This window comes from Geotrypetes seraphini, chromosome 8 (assembly GCF_902459505.1).
Source record: "Geotrypetes seraphini chromosome 8, aGeoSer1.1, whole genome shotgun sequence".
NCBI lineage: Eukaryota > Metazoa > Chordata > Amphibia > Gymnophiona > Dermophiidae > Geotrypetes > Geotrypetes seraphini.
Window position 1 is genome coordinate 112605458 of NC_047091.1, and position 15605 is coordinate 112621062.

At 43.0% G+C, this 15605-nt stretch overlaps 1 protein-coding gene across 4 annotated transcripts in view; it reads right to left on the reverse strand.

The window, feature by feature from the left end:
* Positions 1 to 150: 150 nt before the first annotated feature.
* MBD3 (methyl-CpG binding domain protein 3) overlaps positions 151 to 15605 on the reverse strand; it is a 155965-nt gene continuing 140510 nt past the window's right edge. For all 4 annotated transcript variants that reach the window (XM_033955534.1, XM_033955536.1, XM_033955535.1 and 1 more), the window contains one exon: positions 151 to 2504. The gene's annotated coding sequence lies outside the window, so the exon portion shown is untranslated. The remainder of the gene's footprint in view (positions 2505 to 15605) is intronic.

Sequence of the window (15605 nt, forward strand, 5' to 3'; positions counted from 1 at the left end):
AATGAAGTTTTAACAAGTTTTCCTCTTCCATTAAAAAAAAATTTGAATATGAATGAAGACTTTACACCTCTCCCTCATTCTGGGCCTACAAGGAAACATCTTCAATCAATAAAGTCTAAGACTCCAAAAGTAAGCAGAGAGACACAAATGTGCTTTCTTAGATTTGATTTCAAATCTTTTTATATGTATATAATACAAACATTTGTAACAAAAGCTATCACCATAAGCATCAAAGAACCAATGTATGTCAGAACAAAATACAATTTTGCTTCATACAAAAAAATCACAAACAAAAGCAATGAAAGAAGCTTTAAGAAATTATAAAGTAGAACCTTTTCAGTAACTAAATTATATCTACAGTATATTCTCAAATTTATAGAAATAATGCAAGCTTTATTTTACAGTTTTCAAACTGTGATCTTGTACGCATCCTTCAGCAATGATGAGCACCTGTTGCTTTCCCTCTGTCTGGCTGTCCAAACACATAGATCAGAGGCCCTCCCCATGCATGGATATTCCTGAAATGTTGTAGGCAAAGGAATCACTGGTATTTCAGAACGCCTGCATGTTTGGGCTAGATTTGTGTATAGGAAGGGCTCCAGACAGGCAATCCAGGAAAACAACACAAATTGCATAAGGTGCCTCTTTTGTGTTAAGCCACAAGTGTACACTTCTGCCACTCATTTAACTTCTGGTTCAAATGGGTGAACCAGTTATGCCGCTATCTTCCTATACATTGTGAGTAATCCTAATACCTAAATGCTTTAAAACTTTTATAAAATTCAAATGACCAGTCTTAGTAGGTTTTGTATTACTTTTAACTCCTGATATTAGATCTTCCTAAAAGGATTCTATAAATTACAAAATAAGAGCACAGAAAATGGTAAAGAAATCTAGCATTTCATTTATTGTTCTGGTTCAATTATGTTATATCAAACTTGTATAATGGTATCACTATAATTAAATTTCCTTTAGAAAAGCCAACTTTGAGGATGCATCCATGGCTTGTGATATATTTTATAGTACTGTATATATTAAGATGCCTCATTCCATCTCTTTCCTACATGCACAGGAGTCTGAAATTATAAAAGGCGGCATGAGCATAATCAGATCTGCTAATAAAGTATCATAAAAGCAAACAAAAAAAAAACAACAACTAAATTTGGCAACTGCAAAAAACATTAAAAAAAACACAAAACACCAGTACAAGTGGCTCTTCTCATAGAAAGCAGCAGTGTCAAATGTTACTGTACTATCAAAAGATCTGTTGTATGATAAGTAACTTTTCAAATTTTTTAAATATCACAAGCATTTTCAGGAGCAGAATCTTTGTATTCTGAAAATTAATATACAACCTGATAGATGTGGATAGATAAATGTATATAATTAAAAGCAAACAAAATAAGAGGATTTTTAGGAGTCACAATATTTCAAGTAAAAAGCACCATTTCTCAAAAACCCCATGGTTTTAACTGCTGGCTTTCGCAGTTCATACCCAGAAAATGTCCTTCCTGGGGCAGGTATTGGGAAGGAGGGGGATGACCTGTAAACTATAGTCTGCTTCTACAGGTAAAGGATTTGCAACAGATTTTAAGATGTCTCTTATTTGCTGTACTTTAAAATACCCATTACTGCAATAACATTAGTAGCTGCCAAAATCTGTAAATAAAGTGGAAAAGAAAACTTCCAAATTACATAATACAAATACAGTACAGAAGCACTATTAAACTTAAGTATCGTGAGGGTATTTAGGAATTTTTTCAGCATTATGTTAAACAGTGAAGAGAAAACAAGTGTAAAGTGTCTTTAGGCAATCTCCACATGGTGTAGCCCAAATATAGGATATTGAAATTATGTGCAAAATCTGGAACTTTAGAGGCTGTCTCCTCCACCCCCCCATGCTCCTTGTGATACATAAAGAATCTATGTAAAATCAGGAGCAGGCAATGAATACTCTAAAATACAGAAAGTAACATAAGCATATTGAAGAAGACAGCATCTTATGGTACTATTTAAGACTTTACAAACTCCAGACCATTTTAGATTATTTTTCTACAACTAAAAAGTTCATGAAACACCAAAAAAGGTAGCATTACACACTCTCCATAAATTGTCTCCACCAGTTCTATAAGTAGAGATGACTTGTCACAGTAAAAGAATCTTCTTATACTATGGTATTTCACATACATAAAAAAACTGACCTTGTGACCCCCCAGAGACTGAAACCAGATCTTGTTTCAAACATTAACCCATTAACTGCTCACCAGTCCATCATGCCTTCCCAAGGACAAATGGGTAGTCTGCCTATTTAGTATAGTTCAGCTTCAACCTACCTAGTCCTAAAGAACTACCACCTGTTCTCCCATCCCAAACCCCTTCCAGTGTCATGGCAAGTAGACACAGGGCATGCTCACACACAAGGCTAGTAGGTATAGTTCAATCCTGCTGTGTAAATCCTTGTACTGGACAGAGTTAGAACGTGTAACTTCTGGATAGACAATGCCCTGAAAAAACAAAAAACAAACAAAAAATGAAACCAAAGAAATAAGGCCCTTTTTTTGCAGAAAGTTAAATATCAAGAGACCACTGGATGATTTAATTTTGTCTTCTTTTGATTGGATGTAATTATTGATCTTTTCTTTAGACAGGATAATTCAGGCCATTACCCTCCTTACATGGTGCCTCAGAGGAAAATCACTTCTCTAACCCAGGTCTAGAATTCAAAATCTTCATCTTTACAGTCCTGGGTTAATGCCAATAAGTTTACTTGGAATACTCTTCAAATGCAATACTTAAGGAGAAATTAGATCTTAATTTGCTTTTCTTTAGTCCCTCAAAGAAGACTGATTGGTTGTCCATGCCTACCAGGGGGTGGAGACTAAAAATTCTGATTATTGGGTGAGACAACAGGTGCCCTGCACAGTCCCTGCTAGAATTACAGTTTAATGTCATGTTACTCCCTTGCTCCAAAGCACTGCTATTATTCACAGAATTCATTTCAAAGATACTTTTGCTTGTATATTACATTACATTACATTACTGATTTCTATTCCGCTTGTACCTTGCGGTTCAAAGCGAATTACACAGGAAGAGAACTGGACATTTCCAGGAGGGTACATGACATTGGAGAATACAGGTTGAGGGTATAGACTTAATAACAGAATGAGTTTATAGACATAATAACATTGGAAGGTAAATCTGGTTACATTACATTACATAGCAGATTGTCTGTTTCCATATGTTGGTAGGTAATCGGTTTTGGAAGATGATTTAGGTTCCATTTTTTTTTTTTTTTTATTGGTCGATTGAGGGTATGGTGTCAGGGAGTGCGTAGAACCTTGTCGGTGTAAGTGGAGGAGGAGAGGGAGATTAGGAAGATTGTAATGGTATTGAACAGTAGTGTTTTGATTTCTAGGGGGAGAGGAGAGGGAGGTTAGGTAGTTTGTATATACTTTTTGAATAGCAGCGTTTTGATTTCTTTACGGAATGCTTTGAAGTCGGATGTTGAGGTTAATAGCCTGGTAATGGAGGGTTCGAGTTTTACTGCATGCGTTGCTATGAGGTTATCGTAAAGCTTTTTACGATGAGTGCCATTGAGTGGTGGGTATGAGAATGGTGTCAGTGTTCTTCTTGTTCTGGGTGGAAGGTTATAGTTTAGGCGATCGTTTAGATAGGCAGGTGCAGTACCGTTGATTACTTTGAAGATTAGACAGTATAGTTTGAATTGAATTCTGGCTCGAATCGGTAGCCAATGTGAGTCTAGGTGGGCATTGGTGATGTGATCAAATTTTCCGAGGTAGTAGATTAGTCTGAGGGCTGTGTTCTGAATGGTCTGTAGTTTTTTGATCATGTTTGTAGGGCATGGTAGATATAGGATATTGCAGTAGTCCACAAGACCTAGTACCAGGGATTGTACAATGATTCTGTAGTGTTCTTTGTCAAAGTATTTCCTTATTTTTCTTAAGTTGTGCATTGTGAAGAATGCTTTTTGGGTAGTTTTATTGATTTGAGTCTGCATAGAGCAGCATCTGTCTATCAGCACTCCCAGGATTTTGAGGGAGGTTTGGATTGGGAATTTGATTGCTTTAATTTCCAGGTCTGTTATGGATGGGTTTTTGTCCGTTTCAAGCATTAAGAATTTGGTTTTGTCCGAGTTTAGTTTTAATTTGTGGTTTGTCATCCATTTTTCTACTTCATCCAGTATTGTTTCCAGGTGTCCTGTTGTGGTGTGGTCTTGGGATTCGAAGGGGAGGAGAATAGTTATGTCGTCTGCGTAGCTGAATGATGTTACATTTAGGTTGTCTAGGATGGTACCGAGGGAAGAGATGTAGAGATTGAATAGAATGGGTCCCTGCGGCACTCCGCATGGATTTGACCATGGGTTAGATTTCGTATCATTTATCTTAACTCTGTACGTTCTTGTTTTAAGGAATCCTTGGAACCAGTTATAAACCACCCCTGAGATCCCTATTGCATCCAGTATCTGGAGTAGTATGGTATGATCAACTAGATCGAAGGCGGCGGAAAGATCTAGTTGGATGATTAGGATCCTGTGTCCTTTACTGAGGTATTGTCGGGCTATGTCCAGTAGTGTTGCTAGTAGTGTTTCCATGCTGTGGTAAGATCTAAATCCTGATTGAGATGAGCGAAGTATATTGTGGTCAGCTAGGTAGTTGGTGAGGTATTGAGCCACCAGTCCTTCAATCAGCTTGACGTATAATGGGATCGAAGCGATAGGTCTATAGTTGGTAGGTGTGTCTATAGGGCCTTTTTGGTCTTTCAGTAGAGGTGTGATTATAATCTCTCCAAGATCTTGCGGGAATTGGCCTTCTATGAGAGTGCTTTGTATCCATTGCGTGAGGCTGGTTTTGAACTTAGGGGAGGCATTTGTAAGTAGATAAGATGGGCAGTAGTTCAAGTCGCATGAGGTGTGGCTGTATTTTTTGTATAGTCGGTTCAAATCAGGCCATTGTAGAGTTGGGAAGGTGGACCATGTTCTGTCTGCAGTTATGGCTTCTTCCGTTGTGGGGGTTGTTATTATCTCATCGTGTGTGGTAGTTGAGTTGTTGAAGGTAGTTCTGATTTTGATGATTTTGTGTTTGAAATGGTCTGCTAGTTGGGAAGCTGTTGGTGTTTTGTTGCCTTGAGTGGCAAGGAATGGTTTTGTGTCCGTAAGTTTTTTTACTAAGTTGAAGAGTGTTTTTGTATCGGAGGTGTTTGTACTAATTAGCTTAGTGTAGTATGTTTTGTGCTTTTCCTTGAGTTTGATGTTATATAGTTTGATTTGGGTTCTCCAAGCGGATTTGGTTTGGTCATTTCTCTTTTTTCTCCAAGATCTTTCGAGTTGTCTGCAATGCCTTTTTAGTAGGAGGAGTTCAGAGTCGAACCACTTGTCTGAGGGTCTGCAGGTTCTGTGTTTGGTTTTTTCTGGGGCTAGCTCGTTCAAGGTTGTTTTACTTAGGGTGCGCCAGTGTTTTACGAAGTTTGTGTGGTCTGTGAGGACGATTGCAGGGTCTACTTTGTCCCAGAACGTGGCTGGTTCAATTTTCTGTCTAGATTTGAAGGTTGTTTTTTGTGGCTTAGATTTTATGTTATTTTGAGGCTAGTTGATTGTGAAAGTGTATTTGTGGTGGTCTGACCAAAGAGAGGGATGCCAGGTGCCGTTGGCGATGTGAATATTTGGGGTGTGGAGGTTGTGAGACGCGAATGCTGCTATATCGAGTTGGTGGCCTTTTTCATGCGTGGGTTCAGGATTGAGGATCTGGTAGGATAGGGCGTCGAGGTATGAGAGTATTTCGTTTGCTTGTTTGGATGTGTGGTCTTCGAGGTGGAGATTGATGTCTCCTAGGAGCAAGTTATATTTAGAGGTTAGAGAGTTCTGGAATAAGAATTCTTCGAGTTCAAGTTTTGAGGTGTTCAATTTTCCTGGAGTGATGTAGCATAGCAGACAGTTTAAGGTGTCTGTGAGTGTATTGTCGGAGAGTTGGCATGCAAGAAGATCTAAGTGAGGGGTTGATTGTTTGTGTAGCACTTTTAGGTTGAGGGTGTTTTTTACTATAATCGCTAGTCCTCCCCCTCGTTTGTTTTCTCGACAAACCAGCTCTAATTTGTAACCTTTGGGGCAGAATTCGGTTATGCATGGGTCCGAGTTGGATGTTAGCCAGGTTTCGGTTAGGAAGAGACAGCTTAGTTGTTCTTTGATTAACCAGTCTTTGATTAGATTTGCTTTTGGGCTAATTGATCTTATATTCATGTAGGCACAGGCTAACGAGGTGTGTTTTGTGTTGGAGTTAAGGTTGCAATTGAGGTAGAGGATATTTTTTGGTGGTGTTTGTTGTTTTTGTGTGGTGGTTTTGTGCTTTGGTGGTGGTCGTTTTCCCCAGACGGTGGGAATGTGGTCTTGGTTGGTCAGTGGGCAAGATGTAAGGGTTCTGGTGGTGTGGATTTTTTTTCTGGGTGGATGTGGTTGTCTGTAGGTTGCTGTCAGAATTGGGATGGGTGATAGGTGATATCCTGTGGTTTGCCAGTTTGAAATGAGTAGTGAGAGTATTAGGAGGGCAAGTATGTTTTTGTATGCGTGATTTTCCATTTTGTTTGAGGGGTGGATGGAGAGAGTTTCTGTTTGCTCTCCTCTCTGATGAAGGTAATCGCCTATGTGTTTAGACTCTGGCTTGTGGTGGTGTATGAGGAGTCTGGTCCCTCGCAGGTCGGGGAGAGGGGCGGAGCAGGGCTCCCACGCTGCCTCTCCTCTGCTGGTCTCTGGGCTCTGGTGCTAATGGCCGCGCTGCAGGTAGGTAAAAGTCGGGTCCCTCGCAGGTCGGGGAGAGGGGCGGAGCAGGGCTCCCATGCTGCCTCTCCTCTGCTGGTCTCTGGGCTCTGGTGCTAATGGCCGCGCTGCAGGGAGGTAAAAGTCGGGTCCCTCGCAGGTCGGGGAGAGGGGCGGAGCAGGGCTCCCACGCTGCCTCTCCTCTGCTGGTCTCTGGGCTCTGGTGCTAATGGCCGCGCTGCAGGGAGGTAAAAGTCGGGTCCCTCGCAGGTCGGGGAGAGGGGCGGAGCAGGGCTCCCACGCTGCCTCTCCTCTGCTGGTCTCTGGTGCTAATGGCCGCGCTGCAGGGAGGTAAAAGTCGGGTCCCTCGCAGGTCGGGGAGAGGGGCGGAGCAGGGCTCCCACGCTGCCTCTCCTCTGCTGGTCTCTGGGCTCTGGTGCTAATGGCCGCGCTGCAGGGAGGTAAAAGTCGGGTCCCTCGCAGGTCGGGGAGAGGGGCGGAGCAGGGCTCCCACGCTGCCTCTTCTCTGCTGGTCTCTGGAACAAATGTCCGCGCTGCAGGGAGGTAAAGTCGGGTCCCTCGCAGGTCGGGGAGAGGGGCGGAGCAGGGCTCCCACGCTGCCTCTCCTCTGCTGGTCTCTGGGCTCTGGTGCTAATGGCCGCGCTGCAGGGAGGTAAAAGTCGGGTCCCTCGCAGGTCGGGGAGAGGGGCGGAGCAGAGCTCCCACGCTGCCTCTCCTCTGCTGGTCTCTGGGCTCTGGAACAAATGGCCGCGCTGCAGGGAGGTAAAGTCGTGTCCCTCGCAGGTCGGGGAGAGGGGCGGAGCAGGGCTCCCACGCTGCCTCTCCTCTGCTGGTCTCTGGGCTATCAGGTTCATTCATCTTGTTTTCCATGATTTTTATTGAAATATTTGTTCTCTTAAATAATCTCTACTTTTCACGAGATTTGCTATGGAAAGATTAGGTTCTTACCTCTGTGATCTTCTTTCAAGTAGACAGACACATTACTCTGGGCTGTCTTCCAATTCCTCAGTTCGTACCAAAGCAGATGGTCAGCTCTAGAGAGGAAACAGAATAGGGAGGGGGTATGGGAATGATCCCGAAAAACATCTGTTTTGCTCATATCATTAACATCTAACAGATAAAACAAATCTTAACCATTTGCAATGCATAAGGTGAAAACAAAGAAATCACCTACTGGAATGCAATCTGCACTAAAAGTGTGGGAGATTCTCTATCCTTGTCAATGCTGGATAAAGGAAAGAAACTAAATGTCTGGATTCCCCAGCATGTTCGAGGCAATAAATAGGCAAATGAACATCTGACAGGGCAGGCTTCAGGAATAATGTGTCTGTCTACTAGAAAGATGATTACTAAGGTAAGAACCTAATCTTTCCTTCTAGTGAGACAGACACTCCATTCCTGAACCTGTTGAGACATATCAAAGCAGTCCCCCTGAGTTTAGGGTGAGACAGATGAGCTTGTTGACAGAATGGATGATGCGAATGTGGCAATCCTTTTTGGCTGCTACGTCCACCCTGTAAAACTTTGAAAGAACTCTGTAGAGGTGCCAAATGGTCCTCTCAATACGTTCACGGAAACACTGCTGAAGATTCTGCCCATGAGGAAGACATGCTTTTAGTTGAGTGTACCTTTACAGATAGACATTTGCTTTCCACTTCCAATAAAGGCTGAAGAGATCCATTTTGAAACAGTTGGTTTTGAAGTTGGTTGGCCTTTACAGGCAGCACCCGCTAGTACAAAGAAATAATCCAACAGTTGAAATTTGTTCATACCTCCAGATACTGCAGTAACACTCTGCACACATCCAATTATTTCAGCACTTTTATCACTCTTCCTCAATTCCAAGGGTGTGAAGGCAGGAAATCGCATTTCCTGATTGATATGAAAGTTGGAGTCTGCCTAATTTTTGTCCAGTTGTAGAAGCATATATATGCCCATCCAGCATGTTAAAATCACACATTAGCAAGACTTCCCTTTTTTAGAGGTATTCTGAATGTCTACTATTAAATCTCTATCTACTTCTTCCGTCTGTGAAGGAGGCCTGTATATCACACCAATATAAATATATTCATCATTCCCTCTTTCCAAATTGATCCACAGGGACTCTTTCCTTGCCCTGCAGATCCTGCAATTGTGTGGATTTAATATGATCTTTAACATATAATGCTACTCTCCCCCTCCTTTTCTTCCTATCCTGTCTTTCCTGAACAAATTATAGCCTGGTATAACTACATCCCAGTCATGGTTCTCCGTGAACCATGTCTCCGTGATCACCACTGTATCCAACTCCTCTTCTTCCATCACAGCTTCTAGATCCAGAATCTTGTTTCCCATACTTCAAGCATTAATATATACTGCTTTCCAGACATTGCCCCCTTTTCCCATCTGTGTAGAGGTATTCAGTGATTTACTTACTTGAGGGTTTATACGCATCCCGGAGTTTTGATCACCCTGCCCCATCATTTCTAGTTTAAATCCCTCTTCAATAGATTAGCCAGCCTGCCAGCAAAGACACTTCTTCTCTTCTTTGATAGATGCTAGAGAATGACATGGTGGCTGTTACCCGCCGTTAGCTGCGCAGAAACGGTTGGGGGGTGGGGGGTGAAGTGCTCACTGCAGGTACAGGGACAAGGCCATCCACCGCCCTTGTCTCCACAATTAAGATAGGGAATGTGCACGGTCACCAATCGCCCGCAGCCCCCTCCATCCTTTCCACCTGCCGGCCGCATCCATCTCTCTCCCTCCCCCTTACCTTCATGCCGCGTTTTACTTTACAGGGTAATTTGTTCAAGCTGCTGGAGCCTGCCTGAAACCATGTGTGTCTGCGGGCGGAAGCTTCTCCTCAGATGCAACCGAAGATGAGTCAGAGGAGAAGCTTCCACCTGCAGACGCACGCGGCTTCAGGCAGGCTCCGGTGGCTTGAACAAATTACCCTGTAAAGTAAAACGCACCACAAAGATAAGAGAGAGGGAGATGCTCGGACCACGCAAAGGGTGCTGAAGGGTGGTGGAAAGGAACAGACGCTGAAGGGGGGTGGTAAGAGGGATGGGTGGTGGTGGAAAGGAACAGACACTGAAGGGAAATAGGAAAGAGAGAGTGGGGAGAAGACGCTGGAAGGGAAGAAGACAGAGATGCCAGACAATGGTGGGAGCGGAGGGAAGAAGATGGGTGCCAGACCAATTCGGGAGTGGGGGTGGGGGTGGAGGGAGAGAGAGATGGAAAGGAGAGGCATAGTAATAGAGCAAATGGAAGACACAGAGAGAAGGCAGACCGTGTATGGAAGGAATTGAATGAGGAGAAGATGAGGAAAGCCCCTTGCTCACTTTATGCCAATCCATCAGTCTAACCGTGTACGCCTAGTGGGCAATATTCAGATTATCCATCCCATTGACACATCCAATCCTAATGACATCAATCTCATCAATTTAAAACTTGATAAGATCAGCCAATGGCTTTGTGATAATATGCTTTCACTAAATATCTCCAAAACCAATTTTCTCCTCTTTCCATGGAAATAAAATATTCACTTAACATCCCCGATTACCATCAATGGCACACCAATAAACTTTGTTAGTTCAATCAAAATCCTCAGTGTAATGATTGACAATAAACTGTCCTATCGCCTTCAGATTAGCGCAGTTGTCAAGAATTGTTTTTGGAAACTCAGAATAGTCAGATTCTTAGCTAACATTCTTGATCCTCAGTCTCTTAACATTTTAATTCACTCCCTCATAATTTCCAAACTCGACTATTGTAATTCCCTATTCAAAGGTGACTATCAAAAAGACATCAGACACTTACAATTAATACAAAACACTGCCATAAAAATTATAACGAACAAAAAAAAATTTGACCATGTCACTCCTTTGCTAAAAAGTGCACACTGGTTACCAATACGTATTACATATAAAATTACATATACGTATTATGTATAAAATTGCTTTAATCTCCTTTAAAACTATGAACTCTAAGGAACCTGCTTTTATTCATAAGTTCCTTATTCCTCATGAGCCTTTGAGAACTTTGAGAACTTTAAGATCCGTCTCTCAATACCTTCTTTATGTCCCATACTTAAAAATCATTAGTACATGTAGGGCTACTTCATTCGCAACTATAGCCCCTACAATATGGAATTCATTACCATCACATTTAAGGTCTTAAAAAAATTTAGATAAATTTAAGGGCAACTGTAAAAGCTACTTATTTAAATTCTGTTTTACTTATATTCAACACTGATATGATTCCTAGACATGTATGATTCCTACACCGTCTAGACATATATTTTGATAGACGGTATATCAAAAATAAAGAAACTTGAAACTTCCATTTCTCTCTTGTTTTTAACCTTAATTGTACTCTTTTCTTTTAAAATTGAATTTATCCCTACCATCCTGCTGTTTTCATGTAAGTAATGTCGTGTCACTAATAAGTTTGTTAATTGTTCCCCATTTTAATTGTCAAACGCTTAGAATGTATGATTAGCATTTTATCAAATTTTAATAAAACTTGAAACTAGAAAAAAATTTCTATTTTCTTTTTTTTTTTGCTTTAAAACAAAGTAGTATATTAGTTGTGTTGATAAAAATTTATAAACAAAGACCTACCAGCTGAACATCTCTTACTCTAGTTCAGCAGCCAGAACTTTGATTTTTAAGGAAGGAATAAGCTAAATACTGCAGTACTGAGGCTTGTATGGATGCTGCGGGGACAATGGTCGCAGGGATGGGGCGGGAATAGTGATCGTGGGGACAGGGCGTGGACAGGGACGGTGGTCGTGGGGACGTGGGACAAATTTTTTCCCTGTGTTATTCTCTAATAGATGCACACCATCCCTGCTCAGCAGCCCTTGAGAAATATATTATGAGGAATTGCCCAATTCCAAATGTGTTCAGCTTCCTAACAGAGGAAGAGAGCCCGTGCCCCCTGCTTGCTGATGTAATACATCGCTACTTGATTGTCCATTTGAACTAGGAGGACTTAGTTGGAAAGATGATCTTGAAATGTTCTGAAAGCACTGCGTATCACCCTCAGTTCTAACAAGTTAATGTGGAATTTCTGTTCTCGAGCAAATTACAAACCTTGAGTTTTGAGGCTGTCTAGGTGAGCTCTCCAAGCATACGTGGGCACATCCATCAAGAAAATCTTCTGATGTGGCGGAATATGAAGTAGCAAACCTCTGGAGAGTTTTGCTGAATTCAACCACCAGCAAAGAGATTGACGAAGTGGTAAGGGGGCTTTGATCTGTTAGGACAAAAGATCCGTTGCCTCAGACTATTGTGATGCCAAGGTTCTTAGGTGAAGTCGAGCAAAGGGACTGACATGAACTGTTGATGCCATGTGACCCATCATTGTCTTGCTGAGATGCTTTGGACAGTGGACACAATTGCAAAGTAAAGTGTCCTGCCTTTGTTAAGGCAGAAACTAGAGAATGACACGTGGAAAAATATCTGTCCTGGCACTGCCCCGTCACCGGACCATCCCTGTCCCTATCACTGCCCCGTCCCCTTCACCGCCCCGTCCCCGCAGCATCCACTCTTCCCTCACCACCTCACCGCCCTTCAGCGTCCTGAGAATCTCCCTCCCTCCCCCTTACCTTCGCGGCATAAAGAAACTTAAGGGAGGGAAGGTGTGCGGTCACCGATCACAAGTGCAGCCCCTTCCCTCCCTCCGTCTAAATCTATCTCCCTTCCTACCTCCCCCTTACCTTCGCGGCGCTTTAGAAAAGAAACTGATGCCAGCAAAGCCTGCCTGTGCTGCACTGCAGTCGCGTGTGTTTGGGCGGAAGCTTCTCCTCCGATAATTGTCATTTTATAAACACAAATAAAACAGAGCAAGGTTCAACAAAACCCATCTCCCCTCCCTTTCACAAATATCCCCTTTACTATTGTGAAAACTGAACAAACCAAATTACTATAGAATGCTACATAGAAAAATCAAGCTAACAGAATACTTTAGTCACATATGGCAAGAATAATGTTAGGGGAGTGCAACTATGGCAACTGCCCCCTGGTCAGAGAGAGAGCCCTAAGCCAGCTGGAAGCTAAAGAAGCACAGCCTGGACTTTGTGGTCCCCAGTTATGTCTAATACCAGCTCTAGCAGGATACATATTTCAAATCTGAAATATTCTAATCACAAAATATAAAAACATTTATTTATTTTTTCTTTTTGTTGTCTGGTAATTTTATTCTTCAAATCACATTGGTCTCAGGCTTTGTTTTTAAGTTCCTTCTGTCTTCATCGTGGCATGGCTGGCTCCTGAAGGTAAAATAGGCGCAAGAGAAGTTGGGGAGATGGTGAGTCTGACACGGAGTAAGACTTTTCACCACTCCCACGGGGCGGTAAAAGGTCTTGTTCCCATTCCCGCAGGGCAGTGAAAGGTCTTGTCCCCATTCCTGTGGTAAACCAGTTGCAAATGTCTCCATTCCTGCGGATTTACTGCGGTGACCTGAGGTAAACGGTCCCCGTGTTATTCTCTAGCAGAAACGCCTGTAGAAGAGTAGTGTTTAGCAGGGCTCCTATGAACTCTAATATCTGAGAGGGTTGAAGGTGAAACTTTGGAAAGTTGACTCCGAACCCTAGAAGTTGAAGGAAAGCTATCATCAGCTGAGTTGCCAAATGTACTGCTTGAGGTGATGGAGCTTTGATCAACCATAGTCCAGATATAGGAACACTTGTAATCCGTGAGACCTTAGTGAACACTCTTGGACAGGATACAAGGTCAAAAGGCAGGACTTTGTACTGGAAGTGTTATTGAGCTATCTGAAACCGTAGAAACTTTCTGTGGTTGGGGTGAATGGATATGTGTGTGTAGGCCTCTTTGAAGTTGAGAGAGCATAGCCAATCGTTTTGTTCTAGAAGTCAGTACAGGGTCCCCAGGGATAGCATGCAAAATTTTTCTTTTATGAGATATTTGGTTGAGGGCTCGGAGGTCGAGAATAGGATGAAGACCTCCCATCTTCTTTGGAATTAGGAAATACCTGGAGTAGAACCCCTGATTTTTCTGGGAAGGAGGTATTATTTCTATGGCATTCAGCTGAAGTACAGCATCGATTTCCTGATGAAGAAAGGGCATCTGCTGAGATGTGAAAGAGGACTCTCTTGGAGGATTGTCTGGAGATATGGTGGTAAAACGGAGAGTAACCCTCTCGAATGATTCTGAGCACCTAGTTGTCTGAGGTGATGAGAGTCCAACGATAATAATATAACATCTTTGGGTTGCGGAAAAGGTTAAAACGGGGGAATGTTGGCTATGCTCTCCAAAAGCAGGTCAAAAAGACTGGGCTGGTTTTGGGGGAGCTGAAGACTGAGATTTCTAAGGCTTCTGTTGTTTCTGCCTCTTGTGTGGTGGTGGTTTGAAAAAGCTGAAGTTGTCAGACAGCACCTTTTATAGGCAAATGAAGTAGGCTGCTGAGATGGTTTAGCCAATTGCAGCTTAGCTTTAGAGCCAATAAGAGTAGTCCAACTCTGTTTATCCCGTAAACTGGTTGAAAACACTCAAATAAGGTGGTCTGTAACAATAAGTCACAAATCTCTAACAGGCGAGGAGGCGAGTATATCCTGGAGCAGAACTGAGGCAGTTTGTGGTTGTGGGGAGATGCGAAGAGATCTATCTGAGGAGTTCCCCACTGAGAAAAAATGTGATGAAGAGGCAAGGAATTGAGTGTCCATTCGTGAGGTTGCAGAAGACAACTCAACTTGTCCGCCAGACAATTTTTCTCTCCTTGAATGTAGACAGCTTTCAAGAAGGTGTTGTGATGGATGCCCAGTCCCACATCCTTTGAGTTTCCTTACAAAGAGGGAGCAATCCCATTGACGTAGTACACGGTGACTTGATTGTCTATCCAAATAAGGACTACCTGGTTGTGAAGAAGATGCTGAAAAGCTTTGAGAGCATTGAAGATTGCTCCGAGTTCCAACAGATTGATATGACACTGACAATCGGTGCTGGGCCAGTATCCTTGAGCACGGAGACCGTCGAGATGAGCCCCCCAAATGTAGGTCGAAGAATCTGTCATGAGGACCTTCTGATGAGGGGGTGTCTGAAACAGTAAACTTCTGGAGAGATTGAAAGAGAGCATCCACCAGTGGAGAGACTGTCTCAACGAAGGAGTGACTATAATGTGTTGAGAGAGTGGATCGCAAGCCTGCATCCACTGAGATGCCAGTGTCCACTGAGGAATTCTGAGGTAAAGTCTGGCAAAAGGAGTCACGTGAACGGTCGAGGACATGTGACCGAGCAGCACCATCATGTGACTCGCTGAGAGTGAAGAAAGGGAAGACACTTTGTTGCTGAAGGAGAGCATCTAGACGCTGCTGAGGAGGGAATGCTCTGAGCTGGATGATGTCCAGGACACCTCAGATGAACTGTAGATTCTGAGAGGGCTGAAGGTGGGATTTGGGGAAGTTGATTTTGAATCCAAAGCTTTGTAGGAACCACAAAGTCCGTTGAGTCGCTACAATAACCCCCTGATATGTTGAATCCTCGAGGTAGGGGAATACCTGAAGACCATGGTTCCTCAGAGCTGCTGCAACCACCACTAGGCACTTGGTGAACACTCTCGGAGATGATGCCAGGCCGAAGGGTAGCCCTCTGTACTGGAAATGCAGATTCCCCACCCGAAATCTGAGGTACTGACGGGAGGCTGGATGAATGGGAATGTGAGTATAAGCCTCCTTGAGATCTAGAGCACTGTTCTTCAATCGCCGGTCCGCAGGAAATTTCTGCAAGATTAAAGTGACCATAGGTCCATTTTCAGACCTCCTGTCCCGTTGTCCCCACATACAGCTTCGGGACAGCATCCCGAAGCTTTGCTCGGG